Genomic DNA, 12,534 nt, shown 5'->3' on the forward strand with positions numbered 1-12,534 from the left:
TGTATGGACCAATATCTTCAAAATTATCTTTATCACCAGTCATATGATTGGAACATCCACTATCAATTATCCATCTATCACTTTTGTTCACATAAGAAATTAATGCAATTTTCTCATCTTCATCAGAATATTTTTTCATAACAACATAGACAACTTCATCATCATTGCTCTCACACTCATTATCAGTCCTTTCTTCATCAATATAACAATATTTCTTACCTTTGTCATCCTTTCTTCTCTTGTAGTCTTTATCATCTCTTCTTTATTTGTACTTGGTTTCCTTCCTTTCATCTTTAACATCTCTATCACGACATCTAGTAGTAATATGACCAACTTTTTTGCATTAAAAACACATAATAAGTAATTTACCTTTGTATTCACCTCTTCCTCTTCCAAACCTTTTTGCAATGAGGGCATCAAAATATTATCATGAAAACTACCACTCTTCACATGTTTTCATTTCTTCTTGCTAAGAACTAGTTGTGACTTGAAAGTAGATTCAATAGTAATAGGTGTGTAGTTATCAAAGTTAGACATCTCAAAACTAGTAAGTCTACCAATTACACCTTATAAGGTCAAATTTTTACCTGATGTGCATCTTAGTTCTTGGATTGCAAAGACTCTAATGAGATAGATAGGAAGTAGAGTCCTCAATATCTTACTTCTTACTTTTTCATTTTTGATTTCTCCATTTTCACCTCAAATAACATTAACAACCTCTTTAACTCTTGTGCACTATTGTACTATGTTCTCACCTTCCATCATTCTCATGTCATAAAATTTATCTCTCACACTTTCTAATTCCTCTCTTAGAACATTTTCATCACCTACATAAATAGTCTTCAATCTATCCCACATCTTCTTTGCATTGTCATAGTCTTTTAGGTCATCAAGTTCAACATAGCTTAGGGATGAGGCAATCTCCAACATTTCTTAGTTGTGTTTTAGCTTCTATTTTAGTTGTTTAGAAGTTAGAGGAGTAGTTGTTACCTTTACATATTCATTGTCCAAAAAATTGACAACAACATCAATGATACTAGATATGTGCAACTTCATTAAGGTCTATCATGCATAAAAGTTATCCTTGTTCAACTTGGGTACATCTTTCTTATGTAAGTCATCTGATCTTTAGCTCTAAGTACCTTCAAAATTTTCTCTATAAACACTAACCTTTGATACCAATTTTTAGAAATGTTTCGACTAACTAGGGGGGTTAGGGGGTGAATCAATTACTCAACGTCAATATGTATCACCTGAACAATTAAACATTAAAAAATTCACTATTTTTCTTATCTAATTGTTGCTTGGTCTATACTATAAAACTGTCATAAACATATTTTACATTTCATAATGAAAGAATTATGAAATGTAAACATACATAAAATATTCATAATGATTTTAACAGTAGGATTTTAAATGGAAATTTAATTTGGAAAAAATACCGGCAACATGTCACTTGTTTGAAGTGAGTTTTATTAGGAGCCAACCCTGTTAAAGGTTAGAAAACACATTGTTAAATGTGACCTAGTTAAAGGATTTATTGACCTAGTTAGGAGTGGCCTTGTAAGTGTTGGAATTATTTAGAATAATTGAGAGGAGGGGGGGGGGGGGGGTGAATCAGTTATTCAATGTCTGAATGTACTAATAAAACTTTTCACCTCAGCTCAATAAATCCATAAAACATTCATATGCATGCAATAACTAAAACTTGTAGCTTACTATTAGGTCAACCACACATAAATGTAAACATAAAACATCAACACATTTAACATAATGATTTCACATGGAAACCTAGTTTGGGAAAAACCACCAGTAACATGCAACTCATTTCTCACTCTTCTAAAGTGATTCCCTATGAAAGGCCAACCCTATTAAAGGTTACAATACACACTGTTAAATGTGACTAGGTTAAGAGATTTTAATCACCCTATTAAAAATGAGCCTTGTTAGAGGACTTTAGGCCATTCACTTGGAATGCCACCCTGTTAAAGGATTTTTAAATGATTGTTAGGTTTGAAAACTTAATCCAAAGGATTTTACCCTAGACTAATATGATTTTTAGAGAGTAATAGTAGAGCATTGATTTGATTTGACTTACAACTTCTCCTGTAGATTTCAAATCACAATTCAATCCTCAATTCTACTTGGCATTCAATCTTTAAAGGTTAGATAGCTTGTTCACTCCCTTCAAGCATATGTCTTCTTAACCCTTCTTTCTTAGCACACCAATGTCATCACCCTCTTGGTCATTTGATGAAGTATATTCCTTGACTCTCTATCTTTGTTCTTTCCCAGTCTATTCTAACCTTCTTAGTATCTCCCCTAGACAACTCTTTGCTTCTTGACTAGACATTCCTTAAATAGGAAATTAGAATACATTTTCACTTTTTTCTCCATCATCAAATTTAGGGTTTGTATAGATTAGGTAGGATACAAAATATCTACCCCATATCTTGTCTCTTCTAGAAACTTCTCCTAGAATCCATTTCAATTCACCTAGAAATGATTTACCTAAAATTATGTGCCACCAAATCATCATCCTTATCTTCCAAATAGTTCAAAAAATTCATGAAAAGAAACATTTTTGATCAAATTTGCCAAATATTTGGTCTTTTAAATAATTTAGTAGCTTGACAATATCAATCTTCTGATGCTTGACACATACTATGTTGCTCAACATCAACTGTGTAATCACTTGACATCCACTAAAGTTTATTGGCACTCAACATCCATTAAATTTTACTCAACATCTATTTTTCTGCTCATCTTATATTAGAATTTTCTTTTACTTGGCTCCAACTAATTTTCTACTTGGCTTGCACTAACTTTTCTTGGCACCTACTAACCAACTCAGTCAAGCTTAGTAGATAGTCTTTGGGTAACTTGTTCTTCTAAAGTTTCTAACTATAACCAGCCTTTGCAACCTTAAGTAAATTATCAATACATCATGCCATCTTTGTCTTAACCGATCCTTGTACTTTATCCTAGAAAGAGTTTACCTCAAATTTGATCCTACCAACTCATCATACTTATCTTCCACCTAGTTCACAAAATTCAAGAAAATAAACTTGTTGGCTGAAATTTGCTGAATGTTTGATCTTTTAAATAATGCAACAACTCGACAATATCAATCTTTTGATTCTTGACATGTACTACATTGCTTGTCATCAACAGTGTAATCACTCGATGTCCACTAAAGTTTACTAGCACTCGACATCCATTAAATTTTACTCGACATCTATTGTTTTATTAGTCTTACATTAGAATTTTCTTTTATTTAGCTCCAACTAATTTTATACTTGTCTTGCACTAATTTTTCTTGACACCTGCTAACCAATTTAGTCAAGCTTGGTAGACAGTCTTTGGGTAACTTGTTCTTCTAAAGTTTCTAAGTGTAACCAGCCTTTGTAACCTTAAGTAGATTATCAATACATCATGCCATGTTTTTCGTAATTGATCCTTGTACTTCATCCTAGAAATTGTTTACCTCAAATTCTATACCACCAACTCATCATCCTTATCTTCCACTTGGCTCACAAAATTCAAGACAACAAACTTGTTGGGTCAGATTTGCAGAACGTTTGATCTTTTAAATAATGCAACAACTTGACAATATCAATCTTCTAATGCTTGACACATACTGCATTGCTTGACATCAACTGTGTAATCACTTGACATCCACTAAAGTTTACTAGTGCTTGACATCCATTAAATTTTACATTGACATCTATTATTTTGTTCATATTACACTAGAATTTTCTTTTACTTGTCTCCGACTGATGTTCTACTCAACATGCACTAAATTTTCTTAGCACTTATTAACCAACTCGGTCAAACTTGGCAGACAATCTTTGGGTAACTTGTTCTTCTAAAGTTTTTAAGTGTAACCAGCCTTTGCAACCTTAAGTAGATTATCAATACATCATGTCATCTTTGTCTTAACTGATCCTTGTACTTCATTACATAAGAGTAAGTGCAAGAAGTTGGGTCTCACTTTTGGGCAAAAAGTGGAAGTGTTTTTCCTAGTTTTAAATTTTTTTGTTAATTGATGTCAAAATTTGAGGCATTTATATATTAAGTATAAAAAGACTATAGAAATAAAAAATTTAGTGTTCGGAATCTGGTTTTTGAATATGTAATTTATTTGTGTACCCATATGATAGATTTTGTTTTTGGAATGGATCTTTAAAAACCACTTTTTCAAAATTCCTTTTTAAGGACCATACCCCGCTTGTGTACAGACAACATAGTTTGACACAAGTAAATGAATTTTCATAAATCCTTTTAAAAGGAGTTACCTAATACACCTAAGATTGATGACAGTATTTTTACTTAATTTTTATTGAATAATTCTATTATTGTTAATTATTAATTGGCTATAAAGGTAAATTTTTAAACCTCTTGTGTACGGACACCATAATTTGACCAAAATTTCACTTTTTCAAAAAAAAATAAAAAATAAACCTCAAAAGAATTGTATGTAGATTGATGACATATAAATTAATTTAAGAAAAATTATTAAATAAAAAAAGTTATTAAAGTTTTAGTGAACTTCACTATTTTACATTTAGGTACCACCTTTCATTAAAACAAATGTAAAAATAGTAAATAAATTCACAGCACTATAAAATTTATATTTTTGATATCAAGATAGTGAAATCTCGAATGGGTTTTTGTTTCATAAAAAAATTTGATTGGGAAGACCCTCTAAAAATTATGGCAAGGTGTGAATTTGTTAGTTGAATGCCTTAGCCAAATCTTGAGAGGTCAAGGCATACACTTGGTCTCACCAAGCCAATTCTAAACCAAAATGTGAGGTGGAAGAAAAAGTCCCACCCAATGTTGTAAGAAACAGGCGCTCGTTATTTGAAATTCAAAAAATGGGTACACATTTTGAAAATGTCAAATTGGCATACAAAATCCCCCCAATAAATAAAATTTTAAATTTTTAGAAATGGGTACCTATTTCTAAAAAGTAAAATTTTTATATGTTTTAAAAAATAAGTAACCATTTTTTGAAAATAAAAATGGGTACTTGATTTAAAAAAAAAGTTGTGCTCATTTTTTAAATTTAGGATAAAGTGCCCAAGCCTAAACGGGTACCATTTTAAAAAAATGGGTACCCCTTTCTAAAGGAGCACAATCTCAATCTGTGGACTTCTACGTAATTGTAACCCAACTCCTTGCTTCTACCCATAAGCATAACTCAGCCTTTACTCTAGGTGCTATGATTACCTCTTGTTGATCAAATCCTCTTCATCAATCAAGTAAGTGATAATACTTGAATCTTATAAGCAATTGTCTTACCAACAAAATAGTAGGTTTGACATTAGTGACAAAACAATGATTGAAATACATTTTCTACTTCAAAAATCTCCTTCTTTCAATAATCTCTTTCAGAAATAATCTTTTTAATTAGCTTTCAATAGTAAGAGGACTTTAATCGTTCCATTTAGAATGTCGCCTAGTGAAAGGATTTACATAGATTGTAGAGCCTTCAAATGACTATTAGGTCAACCTCTATTAAAAGGATTTCAATACAAATTGTTTACAATGACTAGAAAGAAAATAGAAGATTTTGATCTGTGTGATTACAACTTACTTGTTTTCTCCCTTAGCTTCACATTCACTTACACTCTTGTGTAGTTCTAGTCAACCTTTCTTTCTATGTCTCTCTTTACATACAAACTTTGGACATACACACTCATACATACTGCACACACACATGCACATACTAATTGTTTAGCTTTGTATATCTTTAAATATGAAATTTGTGCCTTATCATTTTCTACATCCACCGTAGATCTTAGGGTTTACTATCAAGTTCAGTTTGGTTCATTGTATCTATCCATCTTCTTGATATTATTTTAGAAACTTCTCTAGAATTTGTCTTTGGTCTTTACATAATCCTTGCCTTGAATTTAATGATCCAACTCATCAATGTTATCTTCAACGTAGTTTACATCTCCCAAGAAATCAACCAAGTCAGCTTGATCTCATGATTTCCTTAAATTCATTCTTATACTATCACTAAACAATCTCTAAAGTTTGGCTCTTGGCCATCACAAAAATACTCAGTCGCTACATAAATATTTTTGGCTTGTTACCACTTGTCTTGATTAGTCGATGCTAATGCTCGATACTAGATTTTCTTAGCACTAACTATAGCTTGATTGACACTAGCATTACTCAGTACTAACTATATTTTATATTTCTTCTTGGCTTGACAAAGAATCCTTAACATAAAAAATCACTTTGCTTTGGCTTAGCTTTGTTAACATAAACAATCACTTTGTTTTATCAAAGTCTATCTAATCAAATGTCCATTGTAACTTTCTTTTCATAACTCAACCTTTTCTTTAGGTGCTATGTCTCATCAATAGATTTAACATCAATGAAAAAATAACAATTGTTCAAATTATAAGTTTCCAATACTTTATATTGACCCACGGTTCTTATCTTTATATTGACCACCACTAATCTTACTTGCCACTAAACTTCTTGTATTTGAATAATGTTTCTCATTCACAAAGTTTGATTGATCATTTAGGTAAGAAAAATTTTCCAAATAAATAATTGCTTTGTGCTACATGTTAAAGATAGTTATAATAATTTTTGAACAAACAAAAGAATTCAACAAAAAAAATAAGATTTAAAATCAATTGATAATTTAATAAGCTCAAGAAATAAATTGATTTTGAAATTGAAATACACCATGAAAATGGTAGAACTTAGAGACGAAACTTAAAATTAAATTAAATTGTAGAGACTTTATATTTGCATTTTCTTTGGCAAAGAAATATGGGATTTATTAGCACTAACTATCCTAAAGTATGTACTTTTTCATCAATAGGGTTTCAACTTGTTGAATATCATCAAATATGAGAAGTTTAGGCACTTCATTTGCCAATATGGCTACCTAAACAACTTGAAGGAATGGTACCCTATGTGTGTTGGGCATGACACATGGCTTTGGCCACTAACTCTCCTAATACCAATTTTAAATTATCCATTCTTATATCTGTACATGAACCCTCTTGATTGCACTTCAATGAAATTCCATCCTTTGTTGCTGATGTCCCCATTAAATTTCTATATTTTACATTGCTTATTTTCATAGCTGAACCATAACTGCCCTACAACAAAAGGAAAAAAAAAAGGTGACTTCTTCATAGCAGATATCAGTTATACTAATTAAAGGCAAAAAATTTCTTATTACATGATTTGACTATTCTACCTAAGAGTTGTAGGTATACCTATTTTTAGCCTTGTTGCACTAGAATTGATCAATTATTATTGGGTTTCTCACATTTTCCATCTCTACATTCTTCAAATGTTACATTGCTTACAACTCTAGAACCTTCCTATCATATTATATCATGGAGACTTTGTCAATGAGCATTTCATAAAATCTCATAAAAATACCATTCTTTTTATGCTTGTTAATTTCATCTTTCCTTGACATTTTTCGCTGTAATTTTTTTCCAAATAATGATAAACATAATGCTGGCCATGTTTTGATCCATTCGTTGCTGATTTCAGCTTGGCGCTCTTCACCTAAATCGAATGGACATCTACTTTGCTATTCCCTCTTCCAAGACTTCCAACACTGCACACACAATCGCCACCCAAAAACATCACACACTAAGGAGAAAATTAAGCTTAGAAAAAATAAGTCAACTTTGAATATTTAACACTTTTAGTATTGGAATGAAGCTCAGTGTGTGATGTTTAAGCCATCATCACACAATTAGAATATGATACAAAAAATTAATATAAACAATTTCTCATACCAAGTACATTGATACTACTTAGACAAGAAACTGCTATTAATTGTTTAAAAAGAGATGCAATTAAATGACCTAATTCCATGGCCTGTAATACATTGATATCAATGATCCTGATATTTGGAGACCCATCACCTCTTACCATGCAGTCATCTTCTACCCTTCCATATCATCACAAATTCATCTATACACATCTCTTAGCAAATACCCTCTGCTATCTTATAAAATTACATTAAAGAATACGAAAAATTGTCTCTTGTATTATTGATTTCAAAACAACTTGGTATTCAATTTATAATATGAATTTTTTTCTATAATAATTATAGAAGATTAATATTGAGGATGTGGCTATCCTCCTACAAACTATAAAGATACCATTTTTTTTAAAATAATATTTTTTGAAAATTTTAGCATTTGATCTTTTCATGATCTGCATAGTTTGTAGTAAAAACTACTAAAAAAATTTGTGAAAATATGACTATATTTTGATTTGTATTAAAAATTGTTTGACTTTTTTCTGACTTTAGTATATTTTACCTTGAAATTAGCAAGTCGTATAAAAAATCACCTTTACAATCTCAAAAAGTAGAAATTTTAAATGATTTAATATTTGACCCATTAATCTACTTGTTCCAATAATGGTATCTCTTATGTCAATGTTTGTGGATCGGGATGTATCAATTCCATCAGTGTTTGGACTTCTTTTTGGTGCCTCTATTGTAACACCCACAATCTCGACACTTTCATATCCTATCAATGTAAGGTAAAATCTAGGGTTGTTTGTCACCTTCAATCCACTCATTGCACTCCCTTTCACATCATTGAAATGAATGAACTATGAAAAAATCAAATCAAATTAATTATATGATATTAATCAATATTTTCTATAGTCTCAATGGACCCTTGGTCTACTCGTGAAGTTGAATGGCTCACAGAGAGCCCACCATGGATCAAATCTTGCTAAGTGCAAGGCTCTAATATCATAAGGAATGAGGCAGCTCTGAACTCTCCAAAAAAAATAAAGAAAAATATTTTCTATCGTTACATCAAGTTACCATTGTAATAGGTTACTAACCGTTGCTCTATTTTTATGTTTTCCCCACCAATTATTTCCTCCTTCGTCAATAACTCCCTTCCCTGTCAAATTAAATTTCTGAAGATTCTCAAACAAAAACCACACATATGAGTTTTTCCACCTACTAGGATCTTTGGGTGCAACAATCATTCCTTCAACCTACACAAAAATTGGAAACCATCAGTTTTTGCTTGAATTACTACCATATTCTCCAATTAGTGAGCAGATTTATAGTACCATATATTTTTTCACAAAATAAAACATCAAGTTTTATTATTATTAGACTAGACATTTTTTAATCCTTATTCAGAATTTAAACCTGAAAAGTGAAGCCAGGCTGATAGGGTCCCTGGAAGTTAAGATTTTTAACTAGAAAGGTCTTGCCACCTAGTACAAGCAATGTTGTATAGGGTGCTTTACAAGCACCATTCCATTAATAAGTGCCTGTGAAAAGCATTAGATTCATATCAATAAGAAATGTATGCTTTTAGATTCCTTGTCAATGAAGATATAAATAGTTAAAATGGTAGTAAATAAGATATAATATCAAGATCAAGAGAGTAAATGAAAGAGGAACCTGAGTGTCATCGTGTGCTCAATCACCCACTACACCATAATTTTGTGAGTGTTAAATATGGACCTCTAATTCCACACACACTTCAACATAATCATTATTTTTTAGTAACATTCTCAAGTGAAAATAAGATAATTCATTCAGTATGTCTGCATAAGGTTGTTTCCTTCAAACTAGACAATGTTTTACTATAAATTCTCAAAATTTAGAGTTACTAACTAGACCAAATTAGTATGAAGGATTTGAATGAAATAAAATACAATCTAATCTACATGTTTGATGTTTTTGCATGCAAAGGTATGCATTAATATAAATGAATTTTAAATAAATTTAAGAACAATGAGAAACAAATTAAGCTAGGTGATGCATTGTAATCTAAATGATGAGCATGTAAAAGCAAGAAGATTTGAATGTAAAAGTGTTTGAGTAATCAATCCAACAATGATTTGATACTCTTCATGTGCGTCTTCCCAAATGAGAGGTAAGGGGTCTCTTTTTATAGAATTTTCGATCTGATCAATGGTCTAGATTAAACCAAGTGTATGGTTTAGATTGAATGTGAGATTGAGTTCTCCATCTTTTATGGAGTTGAATGAGATAAAATAAGAGATAACATTGATCCATTCAAATATGTACTCATAATTATTTTTCTAATTAATTTAGTAATTAGTTTCAAAAATTATGATGAGCATATTTCATCAAATCAATATTTTTAATTCCTTTGTCATATGAGATGAATTAGGAAAGAATGTTGATCCATTCAAACATGACATTATAAAAAGATATTCTAATGAATTAAATATTTAGTTTCAACACTTATGATATTTTAATTTAATTAAATCAATATGTTTTAATTCCTTTTTTTTGTGTGTATTGGCTAAAGAGGGTGGATTTAATTTAATTAAAGTACTTAGGACTTGTAATTAAATTAATTCAATTAGGAGGTTAATTTAGCTAATTTGAATCTATATCTAGGAATTAAATAAATTATGTAATTAATACAAATTAGGAATTTTTTTCTTTCAACACTTAGGTCAACTAAAGATGACCAAAGTCAGAAATTTCTAGTACAATAAGACTCAATTTGATCAACAAATAGATGTTGTAAGATTGATGCATTGAAATTGATTCAAAATGCCAATGTGCCAATTTAGGGCTATTACACATAGAGGGGCTAATTTTTGGGGGAGGTGATGAGGATTATAGGGAACCAAGTTCTAATGTTACTATTACCTAAAAAGAGTAATACAAATGTACAATTTTTGGTGAGAAATTGAAGGGCTCTTAAATGTATCAAAATATAGGGTTGATGCATCAGAATATAGGGTTGATGCAAACCTTGTTAAAACTAGGGAAGTGTATGAGTATAGGATTAAAGAACTATTGAAAGGGGATTATTTAAATGAAGAAGATTGATGAAACCTATCATGGAACTATCATTATTTTGTCACTGATGTCAGACCATCTACTTGTTGTTAAGAGAATTGCTTGCTTTTGTTTGAATGCTATAATATGATTGATTGATGAAGAGGATTTGAAAAGAAAGCATAACAAGAGAACATAGAGAAAAGTTGAGTTATATATAGTGTATAAAATGAGCACTAAGACCAAGTATTACATTGATGATATAGCTTATTGTTTATCTACTTAAGAAAGATACTTGAGAAAAAACTAGAAGAAGACTAAGTAAAGAAATGTGTCTTCCAAGCCTGATTGTGCAAGTTAGTGTGAGCCAAGCCAAAAATTAGTTCAAGTTGACTAGTAAGTTCAGTATGTATCAAGAAAAGAGAAATATATCTAGTAGTGAATGAAGAAGGTTTAGTATGTGCCAAGCACTAATAAAGAGTTAGTGTATGTTGAGCATTAGAAGATAGTGTTTATCGAGAAAACAACTTTTTATTGCTGAGTACCAATAAAATGAGTTTGATTGAAGATTTGACGAATCTAAGCCGACAAAATTGATCTCTTGAATTGTGTGGAAGATAACTATGATGAGCTGGTGCCACAAAATTTAAGATAAACCATTTTGAGATGAATTCAAAGAGGATTATAGAGGAAGTTTCTAGAATGGAATAAAATGGAAAGATGGGTAGATTCAATGAATATGACCAAACCTTAATTTATGGATGATTGTGGTCAAGCAGAAAAGACATAAATTCTCTATATAAGGAGATAGTAGGCTAGAAGCAACTTGTCATGTACAAGAACCTAAGAAAGACAAGAAGTCTATAGTGTTGTTTGATATGGTGACCTAATGAAAGAATTTGTAGTTGGCATACTAAGCGAGAAGGCTTAAGAAGATGAAGGCTTAAAGGGTGAACATGCTATTAGAGACAAAGAGGATGAATACCAAGAAGAATGGAGGGCTGAACAAGTGATTTATAACCTACAAGTGATTTTTCTTAGCTATCAAATCAAGTCTTGTTGTTACTCTCTAAGAATTGTATTAGTTTGGATAAATCCTTTGGACTAAGGCTAACCTAACAATCATTAGTAAATCCCTAATGTTCTAAGGGAATGTTCTAAAGTCCTCTAAGAAGGCTCACTCCTAAAAAGGTGATTGAAATCATTTAACTAGGCCACATTTAACAATGTGCATTGAAACCTTTAATAGAGTTGGCTCCTCACAGGGCTCACTTCATAAGAGTGAAAATCGCTAGCATGTTACTAGTGTTTTTTCCCAAATTGGGTTTCCACATAAAATCCTTGTATCAAAATGTGTGATTGGTTTTTTGGTAATGCATGTGTTGGTGTAAATAAGTATTTACTATTTACACTTACTTAAGCTTACTTAGGTTAATGCATTATTTTAATATTTATTTGCTAGTCACCTAGGAGTTTGTGCACTCTTGTGAGTTGTCATGATGACATCACAAGGGTCTGCATCTCTTTTAAGCACATGTTGTCTACAACATAGGAGATAGATGGTTCTACAACCTTCTAATAATTATCCACTCATATAAAATGTTGGATAAGGCTTGTACTTAGTTGTCAGTGCTTATGTTATCTCCTAGTTGTTTCTAGAGATATTCTAGGTGCTTCCTAAGAGGCCTTTATATACAAGCACTCCTAGTGTGTTTGTACATGCTTCTGATAAT

At 31.0% G+C, this 12,534-nt stretch overlaps 1 pseudogene; it reads right to left on the reverse strand.

Moving 5' to 3' along the window:
* Window positions 1-6,944: 6,944 nt before the first annotated feature.
* On the reverse strand, window positions 6,945-9,478 carry LOC149570951 (polygalacturonase-like; annotated as a pseudogene).
* Between the last annotated feature and the right edge of the window lie 3,056 nt (window positions 9,479-12,534).

The sequence above is a fragment of the Cupressus sempervirens genome, chromosome 2 (genome assembly GCF_028749045.1).
Source record: "Cupressus sempervirens isolate cs-2001-9-10 chromosome 2, ASM2874904v1, whole genome shotgun sequence".
NCBI lineage: Eukaryota > Viridiplantae > Streptophyta > Pinopsida > Cupressales > Cupressaceae > Cupressus > Cupressus sempervirens.